Source organism: Cryptotermes secundus, unplaced genomic scaffold (assembly GCF_002891405.2).
Source record: "Cryptotermes secundus unplaced genomic scaffold, Csec_1.0 scaffold933, whole genome shotgun sequence".
In the NCBI taxonomy this organism is placed as follows: Eukaryota; Metazoa; Arthropoda; class Insecta; order Blattodea; family Kalotermitidae; genus Cryptotermes; species Cryptotermes secundus.
In genome coordinates this window covers 206,761-219,025 of record NW_019723316.1, presented here as the reverse complement: position 1 = coordinate 219,025, position 12,265 = coordinate 206,761, and the positions used below count along the sequence as shown (strand labels likewise).

General features: G+C 42.2%; 1 protein-coding gene across 4 annotated transcripts in view; it reads left to right on the top strand.

Annotated features, from left to right (window-relative positions):
• The window catches only part of LOC111861850 (insulin-like peptide receptor), a 309,490-nt gene that overhangs the window by 152,699 nt on the left and 144,526 nt on the right, over window positions 1–12,265 (top strand). For 2 of the 4 annotated variants that reach the window (XM_033750473.1, XM_023846764.2), the window contains exon 2: window positions 6,398–6,499. The exons of 1 other annotated variant lie outside the window; for it this stretch is intronic. The gene's annotated coding sequence lies outside the window, so the exon portion shown is untranslated. Of the gene's footprint in view, window positions 1–5,090; window positions 5,108–6,397; window positions 6,500–12,265 lie in introns of those variants that run through there. One more of the 4 variants, XM_033750472.1, reaches the window with a different exon arrangement.

The window sequence follows — 12,265 nt, the reverse complement described above, 5'->3', positions numbered from 1 at the left end:
TTATTATCATTTATTAGCTTGTTTGTTTACTTTTCTTCATAAATTGCCTGTAACTTATTTTTGACTTACAATGTGTTTGTCTAATGTTTGTATAATTTACACGTAATTACTTTCATCTACAATGTGCTAAGTCTGTAATTGGCCTTGCGGCTGTTGACTTGGCACATAAATAATAAAGAATTGAATTGAATTGAATTATTATTATTATTATTATTAGTAGTAGTAGTAGTACTTCTTACTAGGTCTCCCTAGAGATTATACACGTAAAGTTGGCTGCTAGAGTTCATAGGCCTCTAAAAATCATAGCGTTTAATACGAATGGCATTTGGAGGCGGCGTTGTGAGCTCAGTAAACAGCTACAAGACTTGCATGTGGATGTGGCTCTGCTTTTAGGACTCATCTCAAACCACATGAGAGGTTTATACAGTTACAGTAGTGCAAAAGGAAGAATTTCCAGTAACGCGCTGTAAGTGCGATAGGTACACTTGACGAAAGGCGAGGCGTGTTCATAAGGAGCAAACCCATCTTCTCATCAGAGATGATGTTACATAAGGACCATTACCGTAAGGGCTCAATTGAAAAAAGAGAGATCTCTGGTTGGGAGTGTCAAGGGGCTTGGCGCCAAGGCGAACTGATTGGGTGTAAACCTCCAATCGTAAGTAGCTTTGGCTCTGACACGCAAAGTTTGTAGGTATTGTCACGTGTAGGGTGGTACGCGTGACGAGATTGACGGGTTCTAGTTCGGATGATTGGATTTATTTAGACCTTGGTTACAATTGCTCTTAATCACACTTAAATACAGGCAATAGAGCGCTGTTGCTGCTTTACACACTTTCCATTTCACCTCTGTACACCGTCTTCACTAGTCGTCTCCTGGCAACGGATTTCAGCACAGAAACCAGTACAGTCTCACACCCCCAATATTACTGTGCTACTGCACACATAAAGTCTTCTTGTTCACACGCAACATCTTCACAGGCCGACCTCTTGTTCTCTTCTGTGCTCCTGGTTCCAATTTACTCATTTTGCATGCTTACGCCGTTACTGTTTCCTCTTAACTGCCTTGACCTCGTCTCAACTCCTCCAAAGTCAAAGTCACATTGCGACTGACGATCAGTCAGTCGGGGCTCATGACCAGATTTTTTTTTCTTTATATGAAAGTTACTGCCCTGTTCATTTGGGACGCCCTCTCTGACGAGAGGTCGGGTCTGTCATTTGTCAGTCATAGTCTGTGTTAGTAGGTCCATTGTCAGTATTTACATATATTTACAATCTAAACTTAATTCCTATTTCTATGTACAATATATACAAGGCCTCTGTCAATCCAGGCTCAGTACAGCAGATTATGCCCTATTTCTAGCAGTATTCGCCACCACAGTAGCCTAGTCACTTGAACAGTAGTATGCCTGACCGCCGCCGAGTTTAAGCCTCTTATACTTCCTGTGTCTGGCTTCACCTTGTCCAGCTTACGACTCTCGCTATTTAACCGCGGCACGGACCACACAGAAAACACAGCCTCTGTTGTTGATACATGTTTACCGAACCATTACATAGCAACGGTCGCAGTGTGGACTCAATAGAAAGCCAGTCACATGATAGCTATGTTGCGAGCCCATTGACGCGCTGACTGCTGCCTAGCAACGAGCTATAAACATTCGTGCGCTTACGTGAGGAGGTGTTTATTGCGTCGCTGCCTAACTATGCACGTTACAGTATTTTAGCATACAACCAATGTGCACTACACGGCCTACCCATTTAATTGTCCTTTATTCGAATGACCTAATAACTGGCGGTGGAAAGCAAGCTCCTCGTTATGCAGCTCCCTCCTCTTGACTATTATTACCGCCGTGCTACCTGCAAATGCTCTCCAGTGCCCTCAGTCTGTTTGTTCCCTGTTCACTAAACCTGATTGACGAGTCTGTTTATTTTCGAACGGCAGGAGGTGTCTGTGGAACTTTCTCGTCGTATATACTGGTATTTCATATATTGTCACGTATGAAGGGTTAGCGTGACGAATAATTGTGGGTTCTAGAATTGATGCTTGGATTTTTTAGACGCCACTATTACAATTGTACTTCACTATAACAGCTCACACATTGAACTCCTGCTTAATGACCTCTGTGTGACGAATCTCTCTGCTGTCCGAAACCCGGACTGGTCTCTAGTCTCTCGAATTCTGGGTCTGTATTCCTCGAATTCACTACTAGTTGTAACTGTTAGTCGGCCAGCATAGAAGACATCACGTCGAACAGTTAATTGTTCTCTGTTGTCCGATTGGTTGTCCCGGGAACGTTGTGTTAAGCAACTTTGTTACCTGGTAGTGAGTCGTTCACCGCAATACGTTTTAACGGAAACTAGTGTTTACTTAGCCGTTGCTCATCAACGGACGTCTGGCCCCGACTCTCAGCCGTCACGTCACAATATATAAACGTTCTAAGAAGTCGAGTACCTTCTTCTAGTATGTGACACCTTGTGCCTTCTAGAGGACCCTCCATCTTGAGGGTAGAATGCGCAGGCAACAGACTCCTCTGGCGCATTCATATACCTATGTGTACCAAACTACACGACGTAACTTCCCAGAAGATAGCTGTCCTAATTGTCACCGCCGTGAGTACGCAGAGCTCACGTTAAAATGCTGTTTGCCGAGGACATGCGAAAGTAAAGTTGTGATCCATTCACGAATTTAAGAAGCCCTTAGTTATAAAACAAATGATTTATTCTTACCCGGAAGGTGGATGATAATGTCATCACGAACTTCACGTTGCAAGTAGTTCACATCATATCATATCATGAGATCAGTGCGTCGCGAAATAGATGGACTTCGTCCAGCAGGAAGTGTTCAGAATCCGGACATAAGATCCTCCACATATGTGACACGTGTTGCTTCTGACGGCGTTGACAGCGGTGGCAGTAAAGTGACTGTGTGTAGGTCGCGTAGTAGTTGGAACGAGTTCTACTGCGTCTGACGTGAGAATGTGAAACTCAACATAAGAATTTGCCTGTAAGAAGGAACTTAGAAAGTGGGACTTTGATGTGCGGTCTGGTAATATTCGGGCTCCTGTGTCTATGCGTGCATAAACGAATCGGTGGTACGGAGGTCTGACCGTTCGCATGTTTCATGTCCGAAACTACTTGACGGATTTCGACGAAATGTGTTACTCGTGTTGTTAATAAACTTTAATTTTGAATTTGATCTGTTATTAAATATTAAGTGCTACTTTACCTGAAGTTCAAATCGGAACAACTTAGGTTATCCGACGAGTGACAGCTGATATTTTCAATAAAACAGAACAAAACGCTGGAGACAGCGAAGTACAGACAACGCGGGATAACACGAAGGTCTGTTTTCATTCCGCGGCCATTATACATTCGTACCCATTGTTTGTATCAATGCTGATACACTTATCTCGAAGCCTCCTCACATACATTGCTGCGACAGTCACATGACCTTGGAGATGGCAAGCGATGCTTGTGGATTACGTCATCGTGTGCATGCTTGCTGTACTCAATAGAGCTTATCAGCTTCGAATACGAATTTATGCGATGGGTTGTGAAGGTTCTGGATGAAAAGCTCGTGTGAGCTTAACGCAACATCCCGGAATCTGGTTAGAGTGACTGACGGTAGCCACGATATGCTCAAATTGGATAACGTGTATCTCAGCCAAGAATCGAACCGAGCATATTCTGAATGTGAATCAGAGATGCCACCCACCCCGCGATGACCTGTACTATCAGTCAGCCTACCTAACCATTCTCCCATCGATCAAGCAAACCGTTCAAAATCTAGCCATTCTTACATTAGACAATCAAACCTTTCTTCTATCAATCAACCAGTCTCTCCAGCAAGGCTACCATCAAACTGTTTATCCAGCAGTCCTATCGCTTAATGAAATCAAAACATTCATTAATCCAAACATTCCATCAATCAATTCCTAGAACAATACGCATTCAATCAATCAGTCAACCAACCCAGTCACCTGCCCGTAAATCAATCAATCCTGCCATCCATGAAACGGACCAATTTGTCCGCTGACGTATAGAAATTTCAGAGCGGCAGTTGAAGTTTCGCTTCGCCATCCAAGTCTGAACTCCAGACAGTGAACAAGCATGTGCTGAGTGCCATGCTCCCCTGCTACCGCCTGCAAAATAACTCCATTAAGAGAGCGGCAGTTGAAGTTTCGCTTCGCCATCCAAGTCTGAACTGCAGACAGTGAACAAGCATGTGTTGAGTGCCATGCTCCCCTGCTACCGCCTGCAAAATAACTCCATTAAGAGAGCGGCAGTATTAATTGTGTCACTTCTTTCTCTCGCTTCTGTGAAAGAAGGGAAAATGGAATTAGGTCACTTCACCGCAGGGTTTCTGATAGCGGCTCTGTTGCAACAAGTTACAAAGAGCAGGAAACTAATAAGCGACTTCATCACCTGCAACATACTAATCACGGTACTTTTTGTATGATAATGTTTGCCCGATGCAAACAAACAAGTGTGAAGCCGATTCGCTAAATTCAGCCACATTAAGATTTTGACGTAAGTGCTTGTTTACTTTGAAATGGTGCCGCAACCTACAGACCGAGTTCAAATTACTTGGCTCTACCTCGTGATTCCTTCAATTGTCACCCTACGGACCAAAAAGTCAAAAAGGAAGGACACATCACAAACACAGTACACAGAAACGACTCCCATAGTGGAGGAACCATTCTATACGCGAGTTTGAATTGAGACATGTAGATGAATAATCTTAACAAGTTTTAGTATACAAATTTTATTATAGTTGACGAACAATGTACTTTCTAAATAATTTTATGAAAGACACAAGATGGCAAACAATGTAATAGCTTAGCGTAAATAACGAACCGGAAGATGGCACAATGTTGCCGAACCATGTAGTAAGAAGCGACATATGAAATTGAGTGCACTACAAGACGGCCATTACATACGTATCATGGATGAAAATCAGTGCAACAGGACGCTAAAATACAACAATACGGACAGATGTTCTTACTGTGGTGCTCGAGGCCTGTCATCCGTTCCTTTTTCCTTCTGGGCGCATATGACCAACCATCTGCCCACACAGCCATTCCTGTAGACATCACGCACTTCACACAGGGTAAGAAAAGTCTCAATAAACATCCAAACAATTCCAGCACAACCTACTGTACACCCCTGTGCTAACAGAAATTGTATTCCAGGGCAGGCCACGGGAAACACGAAAACCGACGTATACCCCTACCCAACATAACGAACGCACTAGTAAGACATGGAGGCACGCGGTAGCGTAGTTGCTTGAGGCACTAAGCTACAAGCCGGAAGGTCGCGGGTTCAATTGCCGATGAGGTCATTGGATTGTTAAATTGACCTAATCCTTCCAGCCGCACTCTGACTCTGGGGTCGACTCAGCCTCTAACAGAAATGAGTACCGGTCTTGGCGCTGTGGAGAAGAGAATAATCTCTTGCCCCTGTCAGCAATCGAACCCCGGCCTTACAGCCTGTAGGCCGTCGCTATACCGACTGAACTATGCCTGGAAAAAATAAAACTCGAAAGTAATGGAAACTGGTAATAGGGAGTGATTTGAAATTGTGAATATATGTGTGTTTTATGATTAATGTTATTCAGATTTTAATGGGCCTAAGTGAGCGTATGTGGGGCACACGATAGCGTAGTTGGTTGAGGCACTATGTTACACGCCGGAAGGTCGCGGGTTCGATTGCCGATGAGGTCATGGGATTTTTTTAAATTGACCTAATCCTTCCATCTGCCCTATGGTCCTGAGTGTCGACTCAGCCTCAACGGAAAGGAGCACAAGTCGTTGTTTACATTTCCTACAGAACGGACAGTTATTGTAAGATGAGGCACCAACTAAATAATTAACATTAATTTAGTACATCTACATCACTAGCCTCCTATACAATCGTATATACAAAAAGAAAAAAAATAGAATATTTCAATTTGTCCGTGGGAACACAACGAAATTACAAAACCAACGACTAATTCGATGATATAAAACATCAGTCTAAAAATTTTATTCTTGTTTTATACTATAACTTCTGTTTTATATAATCTGATTTATTGTACTTTTTACGTCAAGTGTTTTATATAATTATAATATTGTATCCAATTTTACTGGTACTGCAGTTCATTGGTGTATATATGTTAACCGTGTATTTGCCTGATGATGGCTGTTGATAGCCGAAACTAGGCAGTGATCTTGATATTTGTTGTGTTGTGACGGTTGTAATAAAGAGGTTGAGTAAAAGGAATCACCCTGGGGTAAAGAGCGGCCATATATGAGCCGATTGTCTATAAGATGTGGGTGCCTCGACGTCTCACAACCTTATGGGCCTCCACGGCCAGTTACGGGGATAGCTTTGGTTTACTAATAACACATTCATATTTCAGATGAGGGGCAGAATCCCGCGCCAACAAATACGCATATTGGCGACCGCCACCTAAACATCTGGCTAACATAAAGCAAGAGGGACACGACAACAGAAGAAAAATGTATGTACAGTGGAACCTCGCTTAACGAGCATAATTCGTTCCAGAATCTTACTCGTAATGCGAAACACTAGTTAAGCGAAACAATTTTTCTCATATAAATTAATGTAAAATACGATAATGTGTTCTATGCCGAAAAAAATACTCAAAAAATGTTATGTATAACGTTTATTCAAAGAAAATTATATATACATTGTTAAGGAGCGTGAATCATCTTCATCTTTTCTTCTATGCGGAATGAACCAACCTGGAATGCGAATTCGATTTGCAGAAAACAAAAACGAAATAATTAGTTTATTATTTATGATACATATCTAATTCTTTTTTACTACAAAGCTGTGTAGAGACATTTGTTTCTGCCGACCCTTCGAAATTTGGTGAAAATGCGACACAGCATTATCATTAAATAAATTTGTAGCGCGCATAGTCACTGCCTTATTAGGGTGATGCTTCTCAATGTACGGTGCAACAGTTTCCCATGCAACTCCAAATCGTGCAAATCGTTGATGTAGACCGACTGTATGTGCGTGCTAGATCAGCCGCGCTCACACCTCGTTCTCGCTTTTCAATGATTTTACGTTTCATTTCTATGGTAATTTTTATTCTCTTATGGCTGTCTTTTTTGCGGATTTTTCTTCGGGGACATTTTTGCAAGGGTTATTAAACTTTGCACAAAAAAATCACAAATAATATGTCTGAACACAAGTTTGGAAAAATGTGTGATCACAAGCGACACTAAGAGCTAGCGGAGCGAGTGCTAAACACAGACGGATGTAGCAAGCGCACAATCCGGGACTTCCCCTCTCGTCACTCGTTATGAGAAACGTCGCTCGTTAAGCGAGTCATTTTTTACAATTTGTTTTGCTCGTTATACGAATTACTCGTTATGAGAGGTGCTCGTTAAGCGAGTATGTATATAACTTTTAACGACTACCTTAATATTAATTCCAGTTAGAATATTTTAATATTAAAACATAGAAGTACAATTTTAGTGTTTAATACATGAACAACATATCTGTACAATGCACTCCCAATATGTAAACGCTGGCCAGCGTAGGAAAGTATAGCACACAGTAGGAAGGGTAATTGTAAAAGCATTAAAATTCGCACTTCTCACCGTCCCTGTACGACTGCTTCAATGTATTAAAATTCGCACTTCTCACCGTCCCAGTGCAGCTGCTTCGATGTATTAAAATTCGCACTTCTCACTGTCCCTGTACAACTGCTTCGATGTATTAAAATTCGCACTTCTCACTGTCCCTGTACAACTGCTTCGATGTATTAAAATTCTTACTTCTCGCCGTCTCTATACAACTGCTTCGATGTATTAAAATTCGCACTGCTCACCGTCCCTGTACAATTGCTTCAGAGTATTAAAATTCGCAATTCTCACAATTCTTGTACAACTGCTTCGATGTATTAAAATTCGCACTTCTCACTGTCCCTGTACAACTGCTTATATGTATTAAATTTCGCACTTCTCACTGTCCTTGTACAACTGCTTCGATGTATTAACTTTCGCACTTCTCACCGTCCCAGTGCAGGTGCTTCAATGTATTAAAATTCGCACTTCTCACCGTCCCAGTGCAGCTGCTTATATGTATTAAATTTCGCACTTCTCACTGTCTCAGTGCAGCTGCTTATATGTATTAAATTTCGCACTTCTCACTGTCCTTGTACAACTGCTTCGATGTATTAAAATTCGCACTTCTCACCGTCCCAGTGCAGGTGCTTCATTGTATTAAAATTCGCACTTCTCACGTCTCAGTGCAGCTGCTTCGATGTATTAAAATTCGCACTTCTCACCGTCCCTGTACAACTGCTTCGATGTATTAAAATTCGCACTTCTCACCGTCCCAGTGCAGCTGCTTCGATATATTAACTTTCGCACTTGTCACTGTCTCATTGCAGCTGCTTCGATGTATTAAAATTCGCACTTCTCACCGTCCCAGTGCAGCTGCTTCGATGTATTAACTTTCGCACTTCTCACCGTCTCAGTGCAGCTGCTTATATGTATTAAATTTCGCACTTCTCACCGTCCCAGTGCAGGTGCTTCATTGTATTAAAATTCGCACTTCTCACCGTCCCAGTGCAGGTGCTTCATTGTATTAAAATTCGCACTTCTCACCGTCCCAGTGCAGGTGCTTCATTGTATTAAAATTCGCACTTCTCACCGTCCCAGTGCAGGTGCTTCATTGTATTAAAATTCGCACTTCTCACCGTCCCAGTGCAGGTGCTTCATTGTATTAAAATTCGCACTTCTCACCGTCCCAGTGCAGGTGCTTCATTGTATTAAAATTCGCACTTCTCACCGTCCCAGTGCAGGTGCTTCATTGTATTAAAATTCGCACTTCTCACCGTCCCAGTGCAGGTGCTTCATTGTATTAAAATTCGCACTTCTCACCGTCCCAGTGCAGGTGCTTCATTGTATTAAAATTCGCACTTCTCACCGTCCCAGTGCAGGTGCTTCATTGTATTAAAATTCGCACTTCTCACCGTCCCAGTGCAGGTGCTTCATTGTATTAAAATTCGCACTTCTCACCGTCCCAGTGCAGGTGCTTCATTGTATTAAAATTCGCACTTCTCACCGTCCCAGTGCAGGTGCTTCATTGTATTAAAATTCGCACTTCTCACCGTCCCAGTGCAGGTGCTTCATTGTATTAAAATTCGCACTTCTCACCGTCCCAGTGCAGGTGCTTCATTGTATTAAAATTCGCACTTCTCACCGTCCCAGTGCAGGTGCTTCATTGTATTAAAATTCGCACTGCTCACCGTCCCTGTACAATTGCTTCAGAGTATTAAAATTCGCAATTCTCACAGTTCTTGTACAACTGCTTCGATGTTTTAAAATTCGCACTTCTCACTGTCCTTGTAGAACTGCTTCGATGTATTAGAATTCTCACTTCTCGCCGTCCCAGTGCAGGTGCTTCGATGTATTAAAATTCGCACTTCTCACCGTCCCAGTACAGCTGCTTCGATATATTAACTTTCGCACTTGTCACTGTCTCATTGCAGCTGCTTCGATGTATTAAAATTCGCACTTCTCACAGTCCCTGTACAACTACTTCGATGTAATGAAATTCTCACTTCTCACCGTCCCTGTACAACTACTTCGATGTATTAAAATTCGCACTTCTCACCGTCCCTGTACAACTGCTTCGATGTATTAAAATTCGCAATTCTCGCAGTCCCTGTACAACTGCTTCGATGTACGAGTTTTAAAATTCGGACTTCTCACCGTCCCTATACAACTGCTTCAATGTATTAAAATTCGCACTTCTCACCGTCCCATTGCAGCAGCTTCGGTGTATTAAAATTCTCACTTCTCACCGTCCCTGTACAACTGCTTCGATGTATTAGAATTCTCACTTCTCGCCGTCCCTGTACAACTGCTTCGATGTATTAAAATTCGCACTTCTCACCGTCCCAGTGCAGCTGCTTCGATATATTAACTTTCGCACTTGTCACTGTCTCATTGCAGCTGCTTCGATGTATTAAAATTCGCACTTCTCACAGTCCCTGTACAACTACTTCGATGTAATGAAATTCTCACTTCTCACCGTCCCTGTACAACTGCTTCGATGTATTAAAATTCGTAATTCTCTCGGACCCTGCACAACTCCTTCGATGTACGAGTACTAAAATTCTCACTTCTCACCGTCCCTGTACATCTGCTTCGATGTATTAAAATTCGCACTTCTCACCGTCCCTGTACATCTGCTTCGATGTATTAAAATTCGCACTTCTCACCGTCCCAGTGCAGCTGCTTCGATGTATTAAATTTCCCACTTCATTAGCATTCCTTTCTTCCTATTATTCGAACACTACATGTTTCGGCCCAACTGGCTGCCATCATCAGGTGTACAGGTTATAAAGGAAACTGATACCCAGTTGCCGATCTGCTACATTTTGCATTTTAAAGGTGTAAAATATTTATAAAATATTTAAAATTATTTTTCAAATATCATGCTGTAATTATTTTTTGTATGCATGTGTTATGGGTTTGGTGTATCTGTAATATATTGTGACGGATTTGTTCAACGCGTTGCTAGGCAACAGATCTGTAAACACGGTCCAACACGAAACAATAGAGGAAGCTGTGTTTTCCGTGTCCGCGGTGACGTCACACAAGGTTGGATAGTGATCATGTGACATGTTTGTTGTGCTGCATGTCCGATTCTCGGCCTTTCGAATTCTGCCACTCTTGCTTATATATAAGCAAGAGTGGCAGAATTCGAAAGGCAGTTACTATTTACGGGCAGAAGCACGCAAACAAGAGCTGGAGGAGTACAAGGCAGTTACGAGTTACGGGCAGAAGCACGCAAAGAAGAGCTGGAGGAGTACAAGGCAGTTACGAGTCGGTCGTAAACTGGAGAAGTGAGGCCAGAAGAAATTCTACTTCCGAGGTTCCAAAGTGATTGAAGACGAAATAACAAGAAGACTTCTTAGCGATTGAAGTGCTAATTTCTGTGCTGAGACATTTTGCTAGGAGACGAGTAGCGGACACTGAGGATCCCAGTGCATGTGTAACGGCGGACCGGAAAGTGTGTAAGTCGGCGCAGTAGCGCTGTTGTAATTGTAATTAAGAGAGAGAGAGAGAACTTGTAACCGAATTGCTAGTAGATCCAGTCATCCCGTTATTTTCGTCACGCGTACCACCCTACACGTGACACTATAATAATTGGTTATATTAGTGTTTTGTTCATGAAATGAATAGTTTGTAGGTCTGTATTAGGTGGAGTAGCGTACATTGTATGTATGCGGCAGGTGTAGACAGTCCCGCAGTATTTGTGTTCACTGTTTCGCCAATTCGTATGCAGGTGCAAAGTGTAGCAGCGTGACAACGGGACCGCAGTTTCCTCTACAGCGTGTACACCTGACGATGGTAGCCGGTTGGGCCGAAACACGTAGTGTTCGAATAATATGAAGAGGCTAATGCTTTTGAAGTGTCAAATCTAATACATCGACGAAGTTGCGCGGGGACGGCGAGCGGTACGCGTGCTGAGTTAGAATCACCTTACGTGCCTGACGTTTTGCACAATTCAAATTTGTGGCAGGTCTGTACATTTCGAGTTTACTCGTGCCTCCGTGTAGAGTTGCATCGATATGAGTACAAATGAAATTCACATCCTGTTATGCAGAACCATGGTACTAATTATTATAAAATGGATTAACAACATCGTCCAGTGTGACTCATTATATATTTATATAGTGCCTGTATATGTTTCGGTCAGTTGTGACAGTCATCAAAAGGCATTAGCAACATGCTAAGGAAATACTGTTACATAGACCATAGTATATATGCTTACACTTTTGTATAAAGATTTTTAATTTTTAATATTAAAAAGATGTTTAAGTTAAAAATATATTGTTAGTGTTCTTAATATTTAAAATCTTGAACCACTGAGGTTTGTCTCCCCGTGCCTCTTCTGTCAAAACGGGAGATTGGGGTGTTATTTGCCTCCTCTGAGGCCCGGACAGCGTTGTCCCCCCCCCCACTTTATATGATTCGTTACGGATCTGCAATTATATTATGACTATTTTATACACAAAATTGTAGTTACTTAATATTTCCTTGGCTCCAGTTTTTGAGTTCTATCTCGTGTGTTCCTACCTGCGTGGTCAAGTTATGTATCCTTTCCTTGTGTATTGTAGTGTGCTGTGTAGGGTACTTACATCCTTGTTCCCTATGACGTTCTGATGGGGTACTAAATTCTACCGAAATGCGGCAAATAGGATCCAAGACAACGTGTAGACGGACATACTCTA